This window comes from Macrotis lagotis, chromosome 4 (assembly GCF_037893015.1).
Source record: "Macrotis lagotis isolate mMagLag1 chromosome 4, bilby.v1.9.chrom.fasta, whole genome shotgun sequence".
Taxonomy (NCBI): domain Eukaryota; kingdom Metazoa; phylum Chordata; class Mammalia; order Peramelemorphia; family Peramelidae; genus Macrotis; species Macrotis lagotis.
In genome coordinates this window covers 136,248,439-136,273,521 of record NC_133661.1, presented here as the reverse complement: position 1 = coordinate 136,273,521, position 25,083 = coordinate 136,248,439, and the positions used below count along the sequence as shown (strand labels likewise).

Genomic DNA, 25,083 nt, shown 5'->3' with positions numbered 1-25,083 from the left:
AAACTAAAGCCTTTCTTTCTTTCACTTAATCAATAAAAAAACTCACAGGGATTCATTCATTGGATAGTCAATGACAGACAAACTTTAATATAGGTAGAACCAAATACTATGTACATTTCCAGAGTACAAAATGGAAGTACAGTTCAGGACATTGGCACCTACAAACAAAACTCCATATGGCTAAGGAAGAGCAATGATTCCTTTTTATAAGAGCTTTTATGAAAAGGTTAGGCAAGAAAAGAGGGAGAGAATACTTTTCCCAGAATTATGTTTGGAAAGAGTAATGGTAAGGAATAGATTTTGATTTTTCTATCTTTTGTTAAAATGTATTTCCTTTTGATTATTTTTGCACAGAGTTTCAGATACTTTAAAAATTGTTTCAAAAGTGAGGAAAATGCCTTAGTTTGCCTTTATCTTCTCTAATTTGTTTATTTGTTTCAAATTGCCTTTAGAATACTAATATGAAGGGAAGGACTCACCTTTTTCATTCAGAGCCTGTTTACTTCTATTAGGCCAGCAAATCTTCTTTCTTTTCTAGCTCTACTTTTGTACTTACAGAGAGGACTTGCCTTCAGAAAAGGGAAATGGGACGTGAAATGTTTTTCTAGGTTCAGTGCTCTTAAACAGCAGCTTAGGTGGTTAAATGCTGCTTCTGTGAGAGAGTAAGTGCAGGTGTCCCTATAAGGAAAAAGAGGGGACCTGTTTTTATACAAAACGGTGTGTTTGAAATATGAACCAAAAAAGGAATTGCTTTTTGTAACAGGACTTGGCTTTTACAGAGATCTTGAGCATTAGTTATTCTTTTAGGGAGCAGACTGGTCATTGTGTACATGTTATCTTTTAAAGCATTTCTATATGACAGATGTCAAAAAAGGAAACATGACACTGGAAAATTTGCAATCTTGTGGTAGATAGAAGTAAGGGTAAATAATTTGCATTCTCCTTGAATAACCCCGCTTCTTTAATCGATGATTAACTCTGTTTTTTTTATTCAACAATATGTAAGCTCTTTATGAAAAGAAGAGTTTATATTGCTTGAAATGAGAGAAAAAGCAAATCTCAGAGATTATTTTTGAAAATGAAATTCAAAATGTCATATAAATACATAAGATATGTGGGTTTTACACCTAAAAATTCCTCTCTTATTCTTTACAGAAGAACTATCTGATTATAATCAAAAGAACATAAGCATGAAAGAACTCACACATACATTCACCTGGAGTATCAAGGTTAATTCCTGATATTTAACCTACAAAAACTTTAAATTGCCCTATATATTTTGTATAGGTTATAACACCATATATATGTATAAATATTATATATACATGTATATTATATGTGTATATACACATACAAACATACACACAAAATGCTGATCTTCGGAAATATTGCATTTGCTTTTCCTGTACTATATTGTCTCTACTAAAGTCTTCCTCTGAAACCTCCTACTAAGGAGGTAGCTCTCGGTTTCCAGAGTAAGAATTCACACATACAATAGAAGGTTCAATTAAGTTGGATAAGTGAATATAGAGATAAAAATAATATGAATAAATGACACATATTCCTTGAAGTTTTAAAAAGAACTTTATATGTAATACTTATTTTAGCCTAGCAATGACCCCATGATGTAGGATCATAGGATTAATAATTTAAAGATGGTCGAAAAATTAAATATAATCAGGTTCAACTCCTTCATTTCAGAGGCAAGGAAACTGAGGTTTTCAATAGTTGAATGACTAGCTCAAGGTCACACAACTAGGCACAGGTGGGATTTGAATCCAACTCTTCTTGACCATATGTCCAGCACTCTTATACTACGATACTTTTCAACAATATGAGGCTACTTTGGTGATAGCAAAGGAGTAGTAAAAGGATCAGGGAATGTGTTAAGCAACAAACTCAGCTAGGTCACATAGGCCTTAGTAGCTTTAGCAGGAAAATTGCTACCTGGTTGTCATCTATTTTTGTATTTAACTATTTTTTCTTGATCACTAGATGCTAAGCTCAGTTGTTTTTATGCTGCAATAGGATTATAAGTGCTGTCAATATCCTGTAAATGCCATGCTCTAAAGATCTGTCACTTTATTTTATATAGATCTGAAGGAATAAGTGGAATGGGCAGATTGTTTCCTGAGTATTTTTACGAAGTGATTTTTGAACTTGGTTATTAATTGAAGCTGATAATTCCCTGTTTAATTTTAAGTCATAGAGATGAATGCACAATTAAAAAATATTGAACATAACCCATTACAAAGTGCTGGCTTTTTAAGAATTCTTTAGAAGGAGTGAGTTGTTTTAATAGATCCATCAGTGAGTAGTGAATAGGTGCAATAATTTCTTGGAACTATCATCCTTCTAGTCACTAGGGTACTGAGTAATATTCTAGGGAAGATTATTAATTAAATTTAGTTACGACCTTAAAGAGTTCATCCTATTCCAACCAACATGATTTTTTTTCCTATTGGGAATGAGTATGACAGCATGACAAGTCTTTTAGTCTAAAAGGAGGAAACAAGTGCAATAAAGTTTGATTTTGGGTTTGTCTTTTATAATAGGGTCATCTGTGAACAAGAAAAAATAATGTTTAGATAAACAGTTATTTGGAGGATGACTATTGTTGGTCCTTATTAAGCTAAGCTTACAAAAAGTGTGAGAATTCACTTTTTAATATTTCCATGAGTGATGATGATGATGATGTAATTGAAAGCTTGTTCATTAATTTTATAAATGCTATTATATTGGTCAGTGGGAAAGAGATAGATAACAATAAAAGAGAATGCAAAATTTTTAGAGATGGATAGGTATGGTTAGATGATAGGTAGAGGTAGATAGAAAGATAGATAATAGAATATTTATTAAACTCTAACCATCATCTTTGTGTTGTATTAGGGTGGAATTAAAGGTCAAAATATTCTCTTTGATACTTGGATAGAGTTGTGATTTCACACTATTAGTATCTCTCCTATGATTTAAATAATAACACTTCAATGCCTTCTCATACTATGTAAATATTATCTAGAGACTCACATATTTCCTAAAGGATTATCTAGCACAGGACTGTCCAACTTTACCTTTACAAGTTTTTATTGAAATAGTAGACATATTTTGATTTGCCATTTTAGTGAGAGCTCTGTGGTAGTTTACTTCCTTTACTAAAGCATTTAGTAAATTCATGGTGTGCCATATAAAATGGCATTGTGGGCACATTTTGGACAGCCCTGAACACATTGAATATTTTAACTATCCTCTAAATGGCAGCTATTATTGTAAATTTATTCTATTATTACAAACAAGGCATTAAGACTTGGAATCAGGAAGATCTGGGTTCAAATTGTACCTCATACATTTACTTTTTTACCTTAGTTAAGTCACTTAATTTCTCTGTGCCTATTCATTTTTAAAATGAGTGAGTTGGACTTTATGGCTGCTAAGGCCCCTTCAAGCACCAAATCTAAGATCCTATGATAAAGAAAAATGAGATGATCAGTATTCATTGACCCTCTATAGATCTTAGTTTTCTCATCTTGATGAGGAGGGAATAGATGAATCTGATGATAAAGTCCTCCATAGCCCTAAAATGTTGTAATTCTGTAGCTTAACATTTTAAAAAGATTCATTCACTGATTTATTTTATGTATAATATGTTATTTTTAATTGACCACAATGCATTGAAACTAAATTAGATTTAATTCTAAAATTAGAGAATATCATTTTTTATTATTCATAAGGCTCTTTAATTTTTTACAATGTGTTAGGGTCCTAATTATAAGCATCAATTGTCATTCTAACTGCTTTTGTAGGTGTGCAGGAAATTGTTTAGAAAAATGAAAATAAAATCAACCAATATATATATTTATCAATATTCTATTAGATACTTAGCACCAAGATGGTATGAACTAAAAAAAAAGAAATATAAACCATGATATCCTTTCCCAGGGTTTGTATGAGCTAATTACCAATATTTATGGTAACTTGAAGGTCTAAAAGTAAAGGAATATTGTTTGGGAACTTGATACATATAGGGTAACTAGTTTAAAATATCATTAGTTTTTGGAAGAACTAACAAATATGAATAATACCCTATTTGACTTAAATTATAAAACCAAAGCTGGTTTGAATTAGGGAGGTGTGAAAATTTCTTGGGTTGGTAATACATTTAACACTTCCATCATTTAAAAGTAGGTAAAATATGTTTAAAAAATAATGAAAAGTTCATGTTTTAATTGAACTGGCTGTTGCCTGAGCTTATTTTTCATGAAGTTTAAAGATAAAACTGAAACTTTGCTCATTATGAAATCTCTGTTGTCATCTTTCCCATAAGGTTCCCATCATTTTTTTGAAGTTTTACAGTTTTGCCAACTCAAAATTCATGGCACCTGACATTAATTTGGACTGTTTACTTTTTCTGTAAAATCAAACTTTCATATTGGCACAACCAAAAGCACTTGCTGAAGTGAAAACTTCCTTTGAAGATGCCAAAAGACTTTTGATTTAGAAATACCAAATTTGTGAAACATTTTTGTGAATCTGTAAAAGCTATCATTGTTCTTACCAGTTCCATTAGTAGTAAAAGTGTGTTTTTTTAATCTCCTATACTTTAATAATCTTAAATATAGTTGTGCTAGAAGGCATGGCTATATTAATTAAAAATAAAGTCTAATTATTTACCCTAGTTGGTTCTTACTAACCTCAGTGGTATAATCAGTAGACTCCCCTAAGGGTTTCCACATATTTCAGAATGAAATAGAAAAGTTTGTTACTTACTTTACACTTAACACTGTAATTAATTCACCTACAATTCACCTCAAGGTCATCAGATTAAATGTGAACTGTACATATCGAACTCTCTCTTGGTTACTTGGTAGCTTCCAGAAGTGGGCTGAAAGTGGACTCAGAACCTGTGGATATTTTTGAGAGAATGGGGGAGGTTGGTGACTAAATGAGTAATTATCTCAAAGACAGGATACAGTGGGAAAGTTTACCATGTCAATGGGACTTAAGGTGCTTCTTGGTTATATTTTCCCACTTCCAAGATCTACCAATTTGACATGAGAGCCAGCCCAGTGCTCTAGAATTTTGCATTTGAATTTAATGTGCTTGCAGCTGAACCCCTAGATAGGAAGTTAAAAGAAATTTGCTTAAGTCTAGAATTAGGGATCATAAATATGTCAAGGATAACTTAGCTTAAAAAGTTAATAATGTATTCAGCAAAAGTCCCAAAGGATCATTAGGGATCATTTCATCCATATACTTTGTAGAAGTAAGGTGGCAATATTTATATAGTAAGAGATAAACCTTCAAGAAAAATCAGTAAGATAATCCAAATTGTGATAGTAGACACCTAAAATGTTTTACCCATCAACTACAACTTTTGGAATCTTTAACTCAATTGTAGATTCAGCTCAGGTGCCAATACTTTTTCACAGTAAGTCTTTTTACAGGATGGAAGAAGGTCTATGAACTTGGATTGGGGAAATTACATCTTACTTTCATTAACTTCTAATTGAAATTTAGCATTTCCTTCTATTATGACTATAGGAAATAAAACAATTTTCTGAAAAGGGTATAAAAATTTCACCCACCAGAGGGATGTATAATACAAAAAGGATTAAGAAGTGTGACTGATGACTCAGTGGACCTTTAAAAAGAGACTGGTCTGCCCTCTGTCACTTTTGTTTCTTTTCTTGACTACAGAGTATATGATTATCTTCTTAGTTTCTTACTGAAAAATTGGGGAATGTGTGAGCAGAGATGTAAGGATGGGCAGTGATCACCTTTCCTCTGTTCCAGCCATATAACAACTGCTCCCATTTGGCAGCTAGAGAGACAGGGCTCAATGAGTCAGCTTCAGTCTAGACTATGGTAGGTTTGTAATAGCAATTCATAGAGAGACATGCACTGTCTTAGGCACAACCTCATGAATTTGAGGGGTTGAAGATTCAAGATCTATCAGTAGAAGCTGCCTGTTCAAAGGGGAGTTTCTGAATTGGAGAAGGTGATCCTGGTCGAGAGTGAATTCAAGCCCTACCTTATCTTTGTAGAAGACCTAGAGTTCTTTGGATAGTTCTGATTGGAAATAAAATATAACAATAATTATTGTAAAGTAAATTAAACTGCATCATGTTATGGTGTTGATTGATGTCTTAGCCTCCCAAGAGTATATAACAACAGTTAAAAGTTGCTATTGAATTGTTTCAAGTCTGCCAATGTGTTTTGTGAATTTTTGTTTGTCTTTTTCTTTTGTATTTGTGAAATACATGATTTATTCCTGGTTTATTTTGGACATTGAATACCTTTCTACTTACACACATATCCATGGACAAGAGCCAAAACCAAAAGATTGAGCAGTGTAACTAAGTAGATAGTTGCATAAGTGCTAGTCTTGGATTCAGAAAAGACCTGAGTTCAAATCCTACCTCAGACACTTACTAGCTTTGTGACCATAAGTGTATCACTTATTATCTTTGTGCCTTAGTGTCTTTGTCTATAAAATGGGGATAATAATAAAACCTATCTCCCAGGATTATTTTTAGGATCAGATGTATAAAGCATACTTCAAATCTGAAATCACTATAAAATATTATTAGTTTCCTTATTGGAGTCAGAACTGTGAGTGTGGATATAGAGTAAATGGAAATAGAGTGGATTGAAGAGATTCAGTCTTTTGGGTTCAGAAGTGCTTCTAATTGTTAGAGTTTGTGTTTACTTTATATCTGTTGCTTTTGTTGCTATTCAGTCATGTCTGATTCTTCATGGGCCCCGTGGATCATAGCACAACAGGATTTTCTACTCTTTACTTTCTCTTAAAGTCTGTTCAAGTTCATGTTTCTTGTTTCAATGACACTAGCTATCCACCTCATCCTCTCTCATCTTTGCCTTCAACCTTTGTTAGTGCTAAGGTCTTTACCAATGAGTTCTGTTTTCTCATTATGTGGCCAAAGTATTTAAAATTCAGCTTCAGTATTTGAACTTCTATGAAAGATCTGAATTGATTTCTTTATATATTGACTTATTTGGTATTCTTGCTGTCCAAGAAATTCTCAAAAATCTTCTTGAGCACCACAGTTCAAAGGTATCATTTTTTCATGTTCAACTTTCCTTATAATCCAACTCTCATAGTCATACATTCCTCCTGGAAAAACCCCATAGCTTTGACTATACAGGCCTTTGTTGGCAAGATGATGTCTCTGTTTCTTAGCATGCTGTTCAGATTAGCTATAACATTTCTTTCAAGAGCAAGTGTCATTTAGTTTCATGACTGCAGTTACCATCTGCAGTGATCTTTGAGCCCAAGAATATAAAATCTGACATTGCTTTCATTTCTTCTTTTTCTAATTCGTGAGGAAGTGATGGAACTAGTTGCCAAGATCTTGTTTTCTTTTTTTATGTTAAGCTTCAAGACACACTTCTCTTTCACCCTCACCAAGAGGTTTCATAATTCATCTTTACTTTCTACTGTCAGAGTAAGATTATCTGCATATCTGAGATTATTGATATTTCTCCTAGCACCTTAATTCTAGCTTTTGATTCAATCATTCTGGAATTTCTCATGATATATTCTATATGTAAGTTAAATAAATAAGATGACATATACAATATGACGATACAATATCATGTTCCTTTTCCAATTTTCTTTATCTTAAAAGTATTTTATTTTTTCCAAATACATGTAAAGATAGTTTTCAACATTCATTTTTGCAAAATTTTATCCCTCCCTCCCTTCATTGACTCCTCTCCACTCCTTTTCCAGTATTAAACAATTGTTTCATGTTCAATTCTAAATGGTATTTCTTGGTGCAAATACAGATTGTCTAAGAGATTACCTGGTATACTCATCTCTTTCAGGATTTGCCACATTTTGTTGTGATCCACACAGTCAAAGATTTTAGTATGATCAAGAAGCAGAAGTAGATTTTTTCCCCTGAACTTTCTGGCTTTTTCCATAATCCAGTGAATGTAAGCAATTTGGTCTTTAGTTCCTCTGCTTCTTCAAAAACCAGCCTGCTTTTCTGGTAATGATTAGTTCACATATTGCTGTAGCCTAGTTTGTAGAATCTTAAGCATATATTAGCTGGCATGTGAAATAAGCACAAGTGTTTGATAGTGTGAACATTTTTGACATTTCCTCTCTTTAGAATGTAAAGTGATCTTTTCCAATCCATTAGCCACTGTTGAGTTCTCCAAATTTGCTATTATATTCAATGTACTTTATATCTTCTATTTACTTATCTAAGGAAATATTGTATTCTCCTCCACTACCACCACCTCCTCCCCCTCCTCCTCCTCCTCCTCATATTTGAATATTAGCTCATTAAGTACAGAGACTATTTTGTATATTCCGAGTTTTGTATCACTACTTCCTTAAATATAGTCAGCACTTAATAAATGTTTACTGAATTGAATAGAATCAATGAACCATAGAGTTGGACACTTCTCCACAAGACAGTACATGAACAGACTACATATTGTCCAAGCAACACATTGTTGACTTGATGTTACTTCTCTCTGAGAATGAACAGTAGAGTCCTAATCAAAGGAGAATCAAGTTAAGAGCATTGTTATGAATTCTCATGCATTAGGAAATTACTGGTTTAGCTGTCCTTGGTAACTTTGTCCTTGTAGATTGAAACCTTTTCAACTTTGTATTTGGGTTCTGGTCATAAGGCAATGCCTCTCTACCTCCACCCCAACCTTATTCCTCAGGTATCTAGAAAACAAAACAACAACAACAAAAGTCTCACAGAAGTGCCAAGAGGCTATATAACTCAGGATGCTACCTTCTATTATTATAAGGTGTGACCCTCTTCACTAAAAAAATTGATTTGTCCTCCCCTCAAAAAGTTAGCCTCCAGTTCCAAAGTGGATTCAATAAGCATCATCATATCTCCAATAGAAAATGGAACATACAGTGGAAATTTTCTCTATGACCCTTTGACAAAACTGAGGCTATTTGAGAAACCATAAATTGGGAAGAGAGACGATTATCCTGTGAACTTTGAAGGTTTGAAAGATTTATCTTAAATTTCTTATTTCCTACCAAAATGGCAGTGATGTCTTCACTGGAAGCTAAAAGATACTTTTAGAATTTAGAAAAAGACTAAAAGGGGTGGCTAGGTGGCGTAGTGGATAAAGCACTGGCCCTGGAGTCAGGAGTACCTGAGTTCAAATCCGGCCTCAGACACTTAATAATTACCTAGCTATGTGGTCTTGGGCAAGCCACTTAACCCCATTGCCTAGCAAAAATCTAAAACAAAAAAAGAAAGAAAAATCCCAAAAGAAAACTCTTCCATAATTAAGAGGAATTTTATGAAAACTCTACAAAGAAGAAAAGGGAATTTTCAGCAGAATGACTCCTAGGACCTGTAGATTATATTTACCATAAACACTTTCTGAGAGTCATCTCACCCTCCATCCCCACCTCTATATTCACTTGTGGGAAAGTGGACCCTGAAGGAAGAAATAGACAGTCACCCACTGGGAATTCCATCAACCATGAATCAGGAAATAGCCTCAATGTGTGTGTATATACATGTGTATGTATGTGTGTGTGTGTGTGTGTGTGTATAAATGCTTAGAAATATTGACTTTTTTCTTTATGTAATGGAAATTGTTGATCAGGAAAATGACTAGACTAAGTTAGATGTATTTTTTTACAACTATCATAAAAGTCTACATCTGCATAAGCTCATAATATGTACATGTTTCTATATGTGTACATGTATATGCTTGGTACATCTAAATGTACATATAGCTGGTATATTCATTATATATATATATGTTTGTGGATATACACATGTTTATAAATATACATATATGTATATACAACTATCTATCTATCTTGTTATAGTACATGGAAAGCTGGCTTTGTTAGCAGAAAGTTTTGGATTCAAGTCCTACTTTACATTATAGTTGAATTACCTAAACTGCTAGTGCTACAGAGAATTGCACCCATCATGGGTGAAAACAATTGTACATAATGAATTTCCTTGCCACAAACTTCTCACATTAATTAAATCAAAGACCCAGATATTACCAAGAGTACATAAATAGATAAATGTGTAATCTGACTTTATCCTCTGTATATGTACATGCAGCAAGCTATAAAGAGATACAGCCCTTGAGTAAGGGTATCATTGTAATGATTCTATAATGGGAAAAAGATATGGAGGCATTATTAGGTTACAATTCAATGAGATAAGAAGCCTATAATTTAATAGACCATAAAAGTAGGTTGCAACTTTAAGAAAACTAGAAGTTTACCATTCTTAACTTATCCCTAGTCAGTGTTTACCTTTAAAGGCACACTCTATTTAGCATGACAGACGGTCTTAGTCCTACTAGAAGAATACTGCTTAAAGCAAAGGAGATAGGGAGGAAAGGGGAATGAAAAAAAGTCATAGAGGTAACTGTTAGTGAGTTACCACCTGCTGTGGGAATATGAGATATCCGTTAGGTCAGGTTTACACAGGTGCAGATACATGGACAATTCTTTTTAAAAATTTTCCTCTACCTTAATTTTATTTCTATTATTTAGTAAAAGCTCAGGCTTGTTGCTGAATTAGCCAGCAAGCCCATTCATTACATTTGCCAGTCCTATACTTTGCATTGTGTGAACTTGGCATCAGACATACCAGTGGTACCTCAAAGTTTGGCCACACTGTAACTTTAACACATATCTACTACAAAATAACTTGAAAGAGGAGCCGAACACTTGGTCTTGCCTACTCTTCCTTCACTTCTCTGACTGTCATCTATATATTTTCTTTCCTTTTTTCCTCCAAATCTCAACTACTTGAAGTCTTAGGAAGAAGGGGCTGCATTATCTCAACTACTACAGTTTAATAGCATATGATGTAACTCTAGGCAGCTCAAGACCTCTCACGCATTGGTAATTTAATGAAAAGGTGTTTTCTCTCCTTTGGGACAGGTGCTTAACTGATACAATTTAAAGTATCAAATTCCACATCTTCACTGTTTGTTCTGGGGGCAAGAAACCTTGCTAAGAACACCTGTGAACCACATTTTTAAATACAGAATTGCTCCTCTTTTATTAAGCTTTTTGTTGTAGCAGTCAAAGAAATCCTCTGTTGTGTGATACAGGAATATAGATATTATATAAATAAGTGTGTTTAATATTTCACTACATGCTATTTAATTTAATGGATGTCTAAACATTTAGTTACATACAATAAATTGAACTAGTTTGGTTCTAATATAAAATACATTTCAAATATATATATATATACATATACACAGAAATTTGCTATTAATTATACTTTAGATCTAGCCTTGTTGAATCGATAAAGAATGATTTAGAATCGTTGGTTTTCAGCAGTTGGTTGCGCCTTCAGTCTTCCATAAAGAGGAGAAAATTAATTTTAATATGTTGATGGTGCTTATTGATGATAATATTCATAATAAATATCCATTGGAAAAAATCTCTGGCACATCCCTGTGACAGTGGGGTCAAGAATGTTAATGACAATCACTACTACAAAATGCAATTCAGTCAATTACTTTAATTAAATCTAAAACTGTTTTATGTCTTCTCATTTATATAGTAAACTAATAGTGGGGAAAAAAGACATCATCTTTCACTGGCTCAATTTGTAGCCCAAAAATATTTCTGAAGATTTTGTTTTAACATTTGCAGCTCTCCCATCCACTCAGAACATTTAAGGTAATTATGGGTCTTACAAATAAAGCTTCTACAGCAAAAAAGGTAGAGATTTTCTTTTGAATGCAGTTTTATAGAATAAGAGCTCTTCCTTCACAGATACTAATCTTGTATTTACAGACTGGGTTATTTTGGATAGTGCCAACATTCCAGTGTAAATTGTAGAAGTGTCTACATTTCAGTGAATCCTATTTTAATTATATTGTTTGAAATAAGAGGAAAGGAACCCAGCTGTCTGAAGATTTTTGTGCTATACAGGTTAGAACACTTATAAAATGCCATGAATCATAAGACATAGAATGCTATATTTTAAATTTTAGTATTGCTTAGGAATTTTGTATTATATATTTATACTAGGTAGCATGTCGAAGAGAAGACTCATGGAAAACAGCTATTTTCATGTATTAGAGCAACTATCAATGGAAGAGGAAATAGACTATATTGTTCTAGAGAATGGAGCTAGAAATAATGAGAGGAAATCACAAAGATGAAGATCTTGCTCAAGTCAAGTGTAGAATTTATAGCAATAAGAATTGTCCAACAATGATTAGCCTGAATATTTAAAAGTAGAGGACAGGTGTGAGATTTTGTAGAAAGGTTTCTGAAATTCATTATTAAGCGACTTTTAAATTTAGAATTTCATGAAAATTATGTTTTAGAATGCCCAATTAAAGTTTACAAAACCAAACAAAACTTGATCTCCATTATGTTCATTCACTCCTAAAATTTTAAGTGTATTCTCTAAAAAAGAAGTATCATGATATATGGTTAGGAAGACCAAAAAAAGTTTAAGACAAAACCCCTTTAATCAAAAATCTTACAATGTGGTGAGAAACTTAACACATGTAAAATGCAAATATAACTGGTATTTTAAGGTTGTATGTGATGAGTGCCATAAGAGTCATATATAATTTTTTTCATTTTGCATCTATGACCTAGACACAATATGACTATACCCTTTCTTTCCTCCCACTTTAAGAAAACCTGATCTGAAAACAATTACATTTACACAATTTCTTTTTTAACTTAATTTGTGCTCAAATACTATTACAATGCTTCACTATGAGCATGAAGTGACCCTTGCTTTTAAAGGGCCATGCAAGTGGAGAACTTTGCATTTGCTACCTGTATTATCTTGGAGAAGTTTCTTTCCTTCCCTGAGCCTCCAATAATTCATTTGCAAAATGAGAGAATTGTGCTACATGATCTAGGACATCACTTCCAGCTCTAAATATATGACAAAAGAACACATCAGAAAGGTTTTAGATACTGACCCAGCAACGAGCTATATTCTGGGTCTATATTAGTCTAGCTATTCTAAAAAGCCTATCACCAAAAATCTGGAAAACAGTTGATTTTTTTTTTGACACAACAACTCAGCAACTCATGAAGCATTAACTTCTAAGATGTGTGGGCAGGGGCCATGAACTATTGGATATGGGACAACCTATACACATGAAATCATTTATTTATGATCTTTTAAACTATTGGAATATTGAAATAAGCATGAATATTACTCAAATATTTTTCAGTAAAGGGAATAGTTATTGAGGACCTACTTTCAGTTAAACGCTGTGCTGGGTCCTAGGGATATAGTTCCTGCCCTCAAGGAACTAATGAACAGGCAGCAAAAATGTTCACAAGCTCTTAGATTGTATTAATAGAGCTTGATGCTCCCAAGAAGGAAAGGTGCTAGTGTGACAATACATTACATAAGTCAAACTACAGATGGAGTATAATATTCTGTTGGGAAACAATATTTTAGGAATAGTATTAGAAACAGCATCAGAGGAGAACAAACAGAATGGTAAACTACTAACTCTATGACCTGGGGCAGTGAACCAATGAGCATTTATTAAACATCAACTACATAACAGGCACCATTCCAGGTACCAAGGATACAAATACTAAAATTTGGATTTCAGTTACCTAATGTTTTTGGATGTCAATTTACTCATCTGTATTTAGCAAAGTGCCTGGAACAGAGTAGTTATTTAATAAATGGTTTTTGAATCAAATAAATGTTCCATTTGAATTCTAAATCTATGATCTTAAGACCTTGCAAACTAATAGGGAATATAGAAACATATGCTACTATGTTTAGCAGTTCAGATCTCTATTTCTACTCTAGTCTGCATTCCAATAATATATGTATTTAATCATATATACATATATGAAATATGCATATGCACATATATTATATGTATTAGTAAAAGAACTATATCTTAATTTCTTTTTATCCCCCTAGATCCTAGAACTATCATATTAAAATAAATATTTATTTTGTTAAATAAGGATCTATGGTTCTGAGGTGGTCTGCAAATATTTTGACTAAATTTTAGTTTAACTTCTAGAGGTCTGGGAAGTTTTGTAGATTATTTCTAGAATGAAAAAGTACATTTCTTTTGATGGCAGGAAATGGGGCAAGTTCTAGCTGCCTAATGAGTATATTCCGAGTCTCATGATGTGGAGGAATGCTTGACTGGAGAATATAATTTGATTTATTTAATTTAGATTCATATTATTACTCTAAATAGTTCCAGTAGTGATGGGCTCATGTTTTAAGTGAAAATAACATGTAGTTCATGTGTATTATATGAAAATGGTGCTTTCACACTTTCTAAATATATTATGATTCATTGACTTTAAAACCTACATGACATACATAGTATGTTTTCAGAAGTATATTCACCTTTCTTATCTATTTTCTAGAAAAAAGGGACATGGAAACCCTAGAACTCAGAAAAGTCAAATAATATTTATGAAAAAATAGTGAAACATTATCTTTATTCAGCTTGAAAAAAGTATAGAAAGAACTATATGAATCTTCAAGATCATCATCCTTTAATTGGAAAATATCAAAAGAAGATAACATGGTGTAGTGAAAAACCACCAGACAATGAGTCAGGAAATCTTAGTTCTGCTACTAATGGATAAATGTGACCTTAGGCAACTAACAACTTCTCTTGGGCTCAGTTCTCTCATCTGTAAAATTAGAGTAACTTATCTCTGTTCTTTCTACCTCAATGGATTGTTGTCTATTGTTTTACTAGCATTTATTAAGCACCATCTATGTACCAAGGTATGTTTTAGAATCTAGGGATACAAAAACTCTATATCCTCAAGGAGCTTAGAGTCAAAAGGGGGAGAAAATATTTCAACAGCTATATATACAAATAGGATATATAAATAATACATATATGTATATATAGATTTATCAGTGAAGCCAGAGATAAAGACAGAGAGAGAGAGAGAGAGAGAGACAGAGACAGAAATAGAGACAGAAAGACAGAGAGAGAGACAGAGACAGACAGACACAGAGAGAAACAAAGAAACAGAGACAGAGACAGAAAGATAGAGAAAGTCAGAGGGAATTGAAGATAATCTCAGAGTGAAGTCCCTAGAAGTAAGAAGGAATAAAAAGACTTACTGGAAAAGGTGATATTTCAGCAGAGACTTAATGGAAGCCAGGAAAATTAAGATGTAGACATAAGGAGAAAGACCATTCCAAACATGAAGGGTCATCTCATGAAAACATTTGGAGGTGGGAAATGGAAGTTTATGTGTAAGAAACAGTGAAGAAGCCAGAGTTATTAGATTATAGAGAATATTGGAGGAAGGGAAACATAAGGTGTAAGAAGACTAGGATGTTAGGAAGGGACAATGCTATGGATGCTTAAAGCTAAACATATTTATATATAAAAAGCTAAATACATTTATATACACATGCATAAAGCATTATATATGGTCCTAGAAATAATAAAAGGGAGTCATAGGAGTTGCCTGGCGTGACATAGATTTATACTTTGGAAAGATCAGTTTGATACCTGAATAGAGGCTGGACTAGAGAAGGAAGAGAATTAAATCAAGGAGACCAAGGAGCAAGCTACTGAAATAGTCCACGCATGAGATGATAAAATTCCTGCATTAGGGTGGTAACAGTGTTATAGGAGAGAACAGATATAATAAAGTTAGAAACAAAGGATTTAGCAACATATTGAATATGAGATGATAGTGGTGGTAAAAGAGACTGAGCAGTCAATGATGAGACTAAGATGTGAATCTGGGTGAATGGAAGGTAGATGGTGCTCTATACTGTACTGGAAATTAAGAAGAAATGAAGTTTGGGGATTGTTTTTTGGGGGAGGAGATAACAACTTTAGACATATTGAATTTAAGTTATTTAAGGCAAATCTAGTTCCAGATGCCTAACAGGCAATGGAGATACTAGACTGGAGGTCAGAAAAATGTTTGGAGATAGACAAATCTGCAAAGAGATGATAATTGAACTAATGGAGACTGAAGAGATCAATAAGCAAAATAATATAGAGAAAGAAAAGAAGAGGGCTTCAATATTTAGTGGGTGCGACTTGTTTGAATAACTTGTAAAGAAGGCTGAGACAAAGCACTCAACAAACCAGAAGAGAAATAGGTGAGGTTAGTGTCATAAAAATTGAGAGAGAGGTATATCAAGGAGAAGACTTCCTCCTCCTCAAGTATATCAATACCAAATTCTTCAGGGAGGTCAAGAAGGATAAAAACTGAAAAGATCACAATATTTGGTGATTGAGATCACTGATAACTCTGAAGAGAGCAGTTGCAGTTAAAGGATAAGTTCAAGAGTAAGATTTCAGAGTTAAAAAGAGAGAGGGGAAATGACATATAAGCATTACTATATCTTTCTATAGCCTCTACTATAGCTATCTTTCTCAAGGAATTTGGTCACAAAAATCAGAAGAAATACATGATACTTAGCTGAGATTGATGACTTAAGTGAACAGTTTTTTTGAAGATAGGGAAATATGGGAATATTTGGAGATAGCAGGAAAATATCCAGTAGACAGAAAGATTGGAGATATATGAGAGAAAGGAAATGATAGACAGGGCAATCTTGGCAAAAATGAAATGGAATGAGATCACATGCATAGAGAGGGGTTTCTCCTTAGCAAAGAGAAGGGTAAACTCATTATGAAATAGGGATGAGGAAGGACATAGTGGCAGAAGATATTTGGGTGATGAGAACTGAGAGGAAGGGAGAAGAAGACAGAGTTGTCAGTGAATGGCTACCTTTATTTCCAATAAAATATGAATCAGGATTCTCAATTGGAAGGGAGAGGTGGGGGGTGGTGGTTATTTTTAAAAGGTTTGAAGAGGGATATAAAAACTATCATGAATATAGGATTTAGAATATAAAAGGATTGCCTTGTTATAGTGAGGGCTCAGTTAAGATTATCTAACAAAAGTTTATAGTGTACTCATTCAGCACAGTTTCATGAGTTTTTTCATTTACATTCATCAACAAATGAAGAGGAATGAAGGTAGCAGATGATGAGAGTAATCCAAGGTTTAGACTTGACAAAGAAAGATTTTCAATAGAATAGAGGGACAAGGGAATTGAGAGATGAGAATGATGTTTAGTTGAACAAAGCTGGGTGGCACAGTGAGAGAGTGCCAGGCCTGGAGACAGGAAGATGAGTTCAAGTCTAGTCACTTACTAGCTATGTAGCCCTGGGCAAGTCACTTCAGTATCTTTACAAGAAAACTCCATATGGAGTCAGGGCAAACCAAATACAACTAAAATGGCTCAAAGACAATAACAAAGGGTAGGTACAAGAGTAAAAAGGATGTTTGGATAATGATCTGAGAAAGGATTGAGAGATAAAAGTAAGATGTCCTGGAGAGGATGAAGAATAGGTTTTGGGGTCACAAGGCAGTGGAAGAGGTAGAATAAAAAGAAATTATTATTACTTAAACATGTCAGAATTAGAAAACATGGAAGTGATCCATTTGTGGGTAATGACAAGATAAAGGGTATGACCATTTTTGTGTGTAGCTTAGTGGAATAGAAGGATAAATTATATGAAAGGATTAGACTGAGAAACTGGGAGGTTAGCATATTTGAGGGAGTATCTATTTATATGTTGAAGTCGCCTAAAATGAGAACAGGAGGTGGACAAAGGAATGAGACTGTGAACTAGACACTTAACCCATTGAATAGGGAGGAAAATATTTCTGAATTTAATAGACAACAGTCACCAGAATTTTGATTGATAAATATGAGTTGAATGAAACTCAAAATAAGTAGAGCCAATTCCTAGAGTGTCCTTAGATGGGGGAGGGTTGGGCAATTATATTTTGTGGAGCATCTGTCAATATAAGCAATTTGATTTGAAGATATAAGTATTATAGATTCATATGAAACATACTGGTTTATCAATGAAAATTAGAGTAACTTTTTAATATTCACTTTTTCATTAGAATTATTGTGTTTGATAATACTTAACTCTTTATTCCAGAAATGACTTTCTAAATTTATATTACCTTTGTAGTTCAGACAACAGTTCTCATTATAATTACTTGCATCAGTGCAGCATCCATGATCAGTGTCCATTAAAGAATGACTCCCTCCCACCCTTCACATCTTCCCAGCCATTTGCAAAGCTATTCAATAGATATTCCAGAAAAATTGTTTACAATGTGGTGGCTCTCCTTAATCTGATGCTTCTCATGGTCCCTCAAAATGCCACAAATATTCATATATTCATTTTTTCAGGATATGTATCCAACACTATTAAATGTCAATAGTCAAAAGTGAGAATTCCTACAATAGCCCACTATCACTCTGAAATAATTCAGATCCCAAGCATGTGTCAAAGAATAAAACAGTGAATAAAAACTTTAACATAGATTGGAAATCTGTATAAGTTACATTTCATGTGAGAGGGGTTTCATGTAACCCCGTTCATTGAAGGGCCTGATGATGATATTCCTTTACATGAAAGAAATTATGTTAAAGATAACTTTTGTTCCTTATTCTGAAGTTTAAATTGTTATCTTTTATTATTAATTGATATATTGGTTAGGATAAATAAACCAGAGAATGGGAAAGTGATGCTATTTTTACTTTTCATAGTGCCCTATTTTGTGAAATCTCATATAATTACTCACTTTCTCAAAATTAAAATAAACATTTATTGTACAAAAATATTCAAATTATAATAAAAATTAAAGCAAGTGAATTTTATGTCAATTGTTGATAGAAACATCATACTGTTTTCATATTAAATATTTCATTGATACTCATCTTAATCACCATTAGTTAAGATAGTTACAAACACTAGAAATGCAAAATTAAAGTATTCTCTTTGATACACAAACTATCTAATCTGTAATGAGATGTTACATAACAGAAAACAATATCCTACTAAGTATGATGAGCTAGCACACATGCACAATTTGATGGTAACCATCAATCTGGATCTTCTTTAGATGGATGAATTTTTTTTTAGGTTTTGTTTAAGTGGCTTGCCTAAGGCCACACAGCTAGGCAATTATTAAGTGTTTGAGGCCACATTTGAACTCAGGTACTACTAACTCCAGGGCCAGTGCTCTATCCACTGCACCACCTAGCCACCCCAGATGGATGGATTTTATAAAATTAGGTTAATTATACTTATGATCATCACTATATGATTTGTGAATTATTAAGATTTTAGGAAAACTATCCAGAATTTTTAAACAGCTAGTGCAGAATATATTAGAAATTCTAAGAAACAATGACAGCACAACAAAAACAGATAATTCTCAGAACATACTATGTTACTAATATAAATATTTAAAGATTAATTTTGTCAAACTGCAATGTAATATATATTTTCATGTCATAAACCTGAAATCCACAAAAAATCCTTAAATACAACAACAATGTTTCGGCACTTATTTCAGATCAGAAAACCAGAATATCACTATCGATGTTGCCATACTACATGTTTTCAACTATGACTGTTAGCACAGTATCAATGATTGCATCTCATTTTTCTTACAAAATAGTAGTACTAATAATGTATAAAGTTCTTGCTTGTTGTTGTAAATATTGGTGTACATTTATGTTATTATTAAATTTATCATTCATGATGATATATATTCATTCAACAGTACATATTATTTTAAGCAATTCATTGCAACTAACAATGAGCAATACATCCATAAACATTTAAATGATTTGAGAAAAAAAATCTGTATAAATAGAACACATGAAGGAAATATGGAGCATTTTCTGGAATTTTTTTCTCATCCAGGGATCTAAGGATATTGGAATTTGGAACTATGCTGCCTAATTCAGAAAAATTAATTGGATTAATTTAGGTATATTTAGATGTTCCCATTTCCCACAGAAATAAGGTAACATTTGCTTGGTTGTGCAGATAATTCATAATTATATTGATTCATTCTGCACATTTCATTTTTATCTCAGTAATATTTGTACTCATGATGAATGGAGTCCTCCAAAACATGGAGACCTTGAGGTATGGGACATTAACCATTTCCTTGCTTACTTACATAGGTCTAATGGATATACTTCAAGGAAAAAAAATTACTGAGTGATTCTGAGACAGTGACCAAGAATTGACATTGAGGAGCAGGAACTCCTGAACAACAGCCAATGAATAGGGATTTGAGTAAAAGGACTACTAGTGCTAGAAACGGTAGCTAGACAAGCTATTTTATTTGAGGAGGGAGTCAAGTCTCAGTGAATGCAAGAAAATTCAAGGAATGGGAAAGGAAAAAATGAAAGTTTGCTAACTAGGTGTTGTCAAAAGGAACAAATAAGATATTTAAAATACCTTGAAAACTATTATACCAATTCCAGTCCACTGTTCATTCCACCTTTTCAACATTATTTCCTTTTCTGAAATCCATCATATCAACATTTATCAGTGTAACACATGGTCCAAGATTTCCCTAGCTTGAAATTCACATAGATCAGGTTAGAACCAGGGATTTGACCTTATTTAAAACAAATAAAAGTAAACCATTTTTGTTATTATCTTTTCTTGCCAACCTCTGAACATTCTCAGTTTTAGAAACTCAGTTTAGAAACTGTTTATGAAAATATAGGTCCTGGGGTGGCTAGGTGGCATAGTGGATAAAGCACGGGCCCTGGAGTCAGGAGTACCCGGGTTCAAATCCGGTCTCAGACACTTAATAATTACTTAGCTGTGTGGCCTTGGGCAAGCCACTTAACCCCATTTGCCTTGCAAAATACCTAAAAAAAAGAAAATATAGGTCCTACCATGGCACTCCCATGCTCAATAAATTCTAATAACTCCCTATGACCTCTACTATTGAATACAAAGAAATTCCTCTTTGGGGCATTTTAAATTCTTTACACTTGGTTCCAACATACCTTTCCAGATTTATCATTCACTACTCTTTCATATTCAACCAAACTGACCATATTATTGCTCCTTATATATGAGATCATCTCTTCTCTCCATGCTTTTGTATTGGCTATCCTCCATGTCTGGAATCTATTCCTTCCTCACTTCCATACCTTAGAATTCTACTTTTTTCCCAAAACTCAGCTCAGATGACACTACCTAATAAGGTCTTTCCTGATCCCTAACCTAGTGCATTCTCTACTAAATTACTTTGTTTTTATTTGCTATGTATTTATGCATGTACAGCTATATTCCATATATACATATATAATCTCTCTTTCTGTCTCTCTCTCTCTCTCCATACACATGCACACTCACATTTTTCCCTCTGAAATAACGTTAAGTACTTGAGTGCAGGAACTCTTTCACTTTTCTCTTTGTATCTCTATCACCTACCATGGTGACTAGCTTAGAGTGGGTTATTAATAAATGTATATTTATTGCTTTTCTCTCTACCTGATAATAAGTTTACTGTGAAAAATTTCTAAATATAGCTTATGTTTAGCTCATACCTATGGCAACAAAGTGGTTTTGTAGATAGATGAGCTAGATCTGGAAAGGAAGACCTGGGTCCAAGTTTTGCCTCTTACATTTATTGTCTAAGTGGCTCTTGGAATATTACTAAATTTTTCAGTACCTTGAGACATAATTCATTTGAGATATAATTCACAGCTAACTTTAAGTCAAGCATAATAGTTTTCATTTTTTCTCTTTTCTTCTCTTGTTTATCAACATATTATTTATTTTGTAACTGTATTTTCAGTCCAAAGATCATGCTTCTTGATAGTGAAAACAAAAGAAAAACAAGCTTTCCATGGTTCTTCCTTTAAGATCATCCTGTGTAGCCTATATAGTAGTTCTATGCTTCTTTTGTTTCACCTTTCTCCAAAAATATGGTTTAAAAAGAAGCAAAAATAAAAATAAATCTTTTTTGTTATCCTTATCTTTTCTTGCCATCCCCTGAAAGTAGTGAGTTTAAAACTCTGAACATTATTCTTACAAGAACATGCCCTGTTTTTGTCTATATCTCTTGCCTTCCTTAGCTTCTGCCCTATGTACAAATCTTTTATAAATCTAAAATTAGTTGGTGAGTTCCCTTTCCTTCCTCATTAGAACATTTCTCTTTGTACTCATAAATAGGGAGAAGGGATGTGCTTGAACTAAATAACCTCTTTAGTCCTTTACAATTCTAAATATTCTGGCTAAAACTATCTTCTTCATATACTATTTTCTGCCCTCTAAACTAGACTATTTACTTGCTATTCTCTACACTATATTTGGCCTTTTCTGCTTCTGGTCCACAGACCATTCCATGTGCCTGAAATGCATTCCCTTTTAATCTCAGTTTTGCAGACTCTAGCCCTTCCTTTAAGTTCACTTCAAGTACAACCTGCACTAAATTGTATCCTGTTGCCCCCAAATGAATGTGTCTTCCTCAGATTTTCCTCCAGCACTTTGGTATATGTTTTACTCCAAATGACTTGCTCTTATCTATATATAGGTTGTATACCACCCCCTCCTCACCCAAATTAGAAAGTAAACTCCTTGATCAGATATTATGTCACTTCTGATTTTTGTTATCATCAGTATCAAGCATAGTGCTTCACACATGCTTAATAAGTAATTCTTAGATAAATGAATGATTAATCTAGTGCAGTGGGTTTATTTTACATTTACTGGTCATATGAAGGGATCATTTACACTTAATAAATGATTCAGAATGGGGTAGAAAGAGTTAATATTCTTTTGAAGGAGTCTAAATGCACATACTTGAAGGTGACTGAATTCTACAGATATGTTTTCTTTTCTCTAATGTTTATGTTCTCTGTTTTCTGTAAAGTCTTCTAAACTATGGCAGTATCTTCTGTGAAGCTTCCAAGTTCTCTGACAATGCTATAAATTTCATTGGGAAGATGAAGTCTTATAGTGCAATTAACTCCAAAAGTGATAGAGAACAAGAGTACAGAGATACTGGCCTATAGTACTTAGCACTTAACTCTGAAATTCAGATAAGCCCTATCAACTCAGGGTTGTGTTTAATGTTCACTGCTGCTTATATACCACAGATACATCCTAGCGGTCACTGTGTTAACACTCCCCAATATCTATTACAATTAGTTTTTGATTAAGAGGCCTACCATGGCTTTTGAAGTCTTTTATGTTGTGTCAAATGGCTAGTGATGGAGTGAGATGCACAGACACCTCCCAGTAACAAAGCATCTTGTAAAAGGTTTCAAGTGAACTATTTTATCATCCTAATGGAAACCAGATGACTCTTAACTCCCCCCCCCTTAATTTCAACTATTTACTGAAGAGTCCTTGTTTTGAATTACTTAAAGATTTATTCTTAAACGACTACTTCATGCATTAAGAATCACTAATAACAAAGCTATTTGGACCAAAGGGAAGCTTTTAAAGATGACTGGAGCTATTTTCAGTGCAACACTTTTTTCCCTTCCTGAGTTTACATGAGTAAATGCTTTTGCCCTTTTATATTTTTCTTATTTATTTCTAATTAGTGTTCTTCCAACCTTTCTGAGTTATGATCATTTGGGGGGAATATGATGCATCATAAGATAGTATCAGATTATTGTTGTAGTATAGACACCAATGAATATTTTGTTAGCAAAGAAAAACTGATGCGAATTTGATGAAGGATTTTAAGAAATATTTATAATGTAAAATCAAATGACATCAATAAAATTCTTCTGTTTGGCCTTCACAGGCTGGTCTCTTAATTTCCTTTTCTGTTTTCTCTGCATCCTGCATATCTGTATCCATGTTGTCTCCTCCATTAGAAATGTCCTTTGGGATAGGGACTATTTTGCTTTTTTTATTTCTATCTCTTATCACAGTTTCTGGGACCTATTAAGCACTTAAATGCTTGGTCATTAATTCTTTTTAAAAATTGAAAACAATTATTTTTATATCTTCTAATTTTCTTATATCTCTCCTCTATCTCCTTTAAAATGGGTGGGGAACGTCTATCCCACAGGCTATAAGGCTGACAAAATTATGTGTTGTGGCACTAGTGACAACTGCAGATGGTTCTCAAAATTCAATAATTCTAGGAGCTTTTTAGGGATGAATTAATTAAATGTTTGACCAAAAATAGCAGGTTAATTTTTAAGGATTTTTAAAATTATAAACAGGATAATTTTGCATGGCCCTCAAATGATGTTATAAATATCTAAATGACCCTTCACAGAAAAAAAAGATTACCCATTGTTGAGTCCTTTTCTGGACTCCCTCAAACTTTCCCCAGGTGAGTGCTGAAGGGGCAGGAGACAAGGAAGACACGTTCTCCCTTTGTACACCAAGGTCTCCAAAGTCTTCATTTATTGAACCAAATACCAGTGCTTAAATATCCTTTCCAGTCCTTTAATCCACTCCCACTCCTGTGGCACTTAGTAAAACAAGGCTCTGGTGCTTAAGGACAGCAGGTGAAGATAATTTACAGTGCTCCTCCCCCCAACAACAGTCCCTAACACTCTACCTTGCCTTAGTACAAAGAAAAGAAAGAAAAAACCATTCAACAGAACTAATAAATTCATTGGAAAAAAATTTTGACATTGTGGCTAATATTCTAAACCTATATTTCTGCACTTCTACAAAGAAAGGAAGGAAAAGTGTTTTCTCAAGTCTATTCTCTGAGACAAAAATTCTTTTTGCTATTGTTATTTTTAAAGGTGGTATTAATGAAACTTACAATTCACATGGCATAACAAGTTAATGTGAAAATATAGCTTTATTTTGGCAATATATCTGGAGCAATTTCTAGTATGGGGGAGTTAATTTTATTGATTTATTTCTTGCTTATAATCAGGAGCTAGTCAATGATAACATCAGGAAATCTAGTTGGGAATCACAAAACTATGATGTATATAGTATTCCATGAAACAAAATGCCACAGTCATAGGCTAAGAGGTCTAGAACTGGAAGGAATTTTAGAGGTCATCTAGTTCAATCCCTTCATTTCATAGAGAAAAAACAGTGAAGCTCAGAGAAATGAAGGGATTTGTACTATATCTGTATAAAGATACCATATAAATTTTTGTTCACCTCCTTTCAATAGTATCTCATTAACAATACACCATAAATAAGAAGATAGAATCCATCAATGTTGCATGAATTAGAGCAATTTGTGTTGCCTCAGTCTAATTTTATTCTGTGGCAAAATGACAA

The 25,083-nt window shown here is 33.3% G+C and overlaps 1 long non-coding RNA gene across 33 annotated transcripts in view; it reads left to right on the top strand.

The window, feature by feature from the left end:
• Positions 1-25,083, top strand: part of LOC141521529 (uncharacterized) — a 179,679-nt gene that overhangs the window by 125,058 nt on the left and 29,538 nt on the right. Inside the window, exon 15 of one of the 33 annotated variants that reach the window (XR_012477994.1) lies at positions 1,156-7,618. The exons of the other annotated variants lie outside the window; for them this stretch is intronic. This is a non-coding gene — a long non-coding RNA (uncharacterized LOC141521529). Of the gene's footprint in view, positions 1-1,155; positions 7,619-25,083 lie in introns of those variants that run through there. 33 annotated transcript variants of the gene reach the window in all.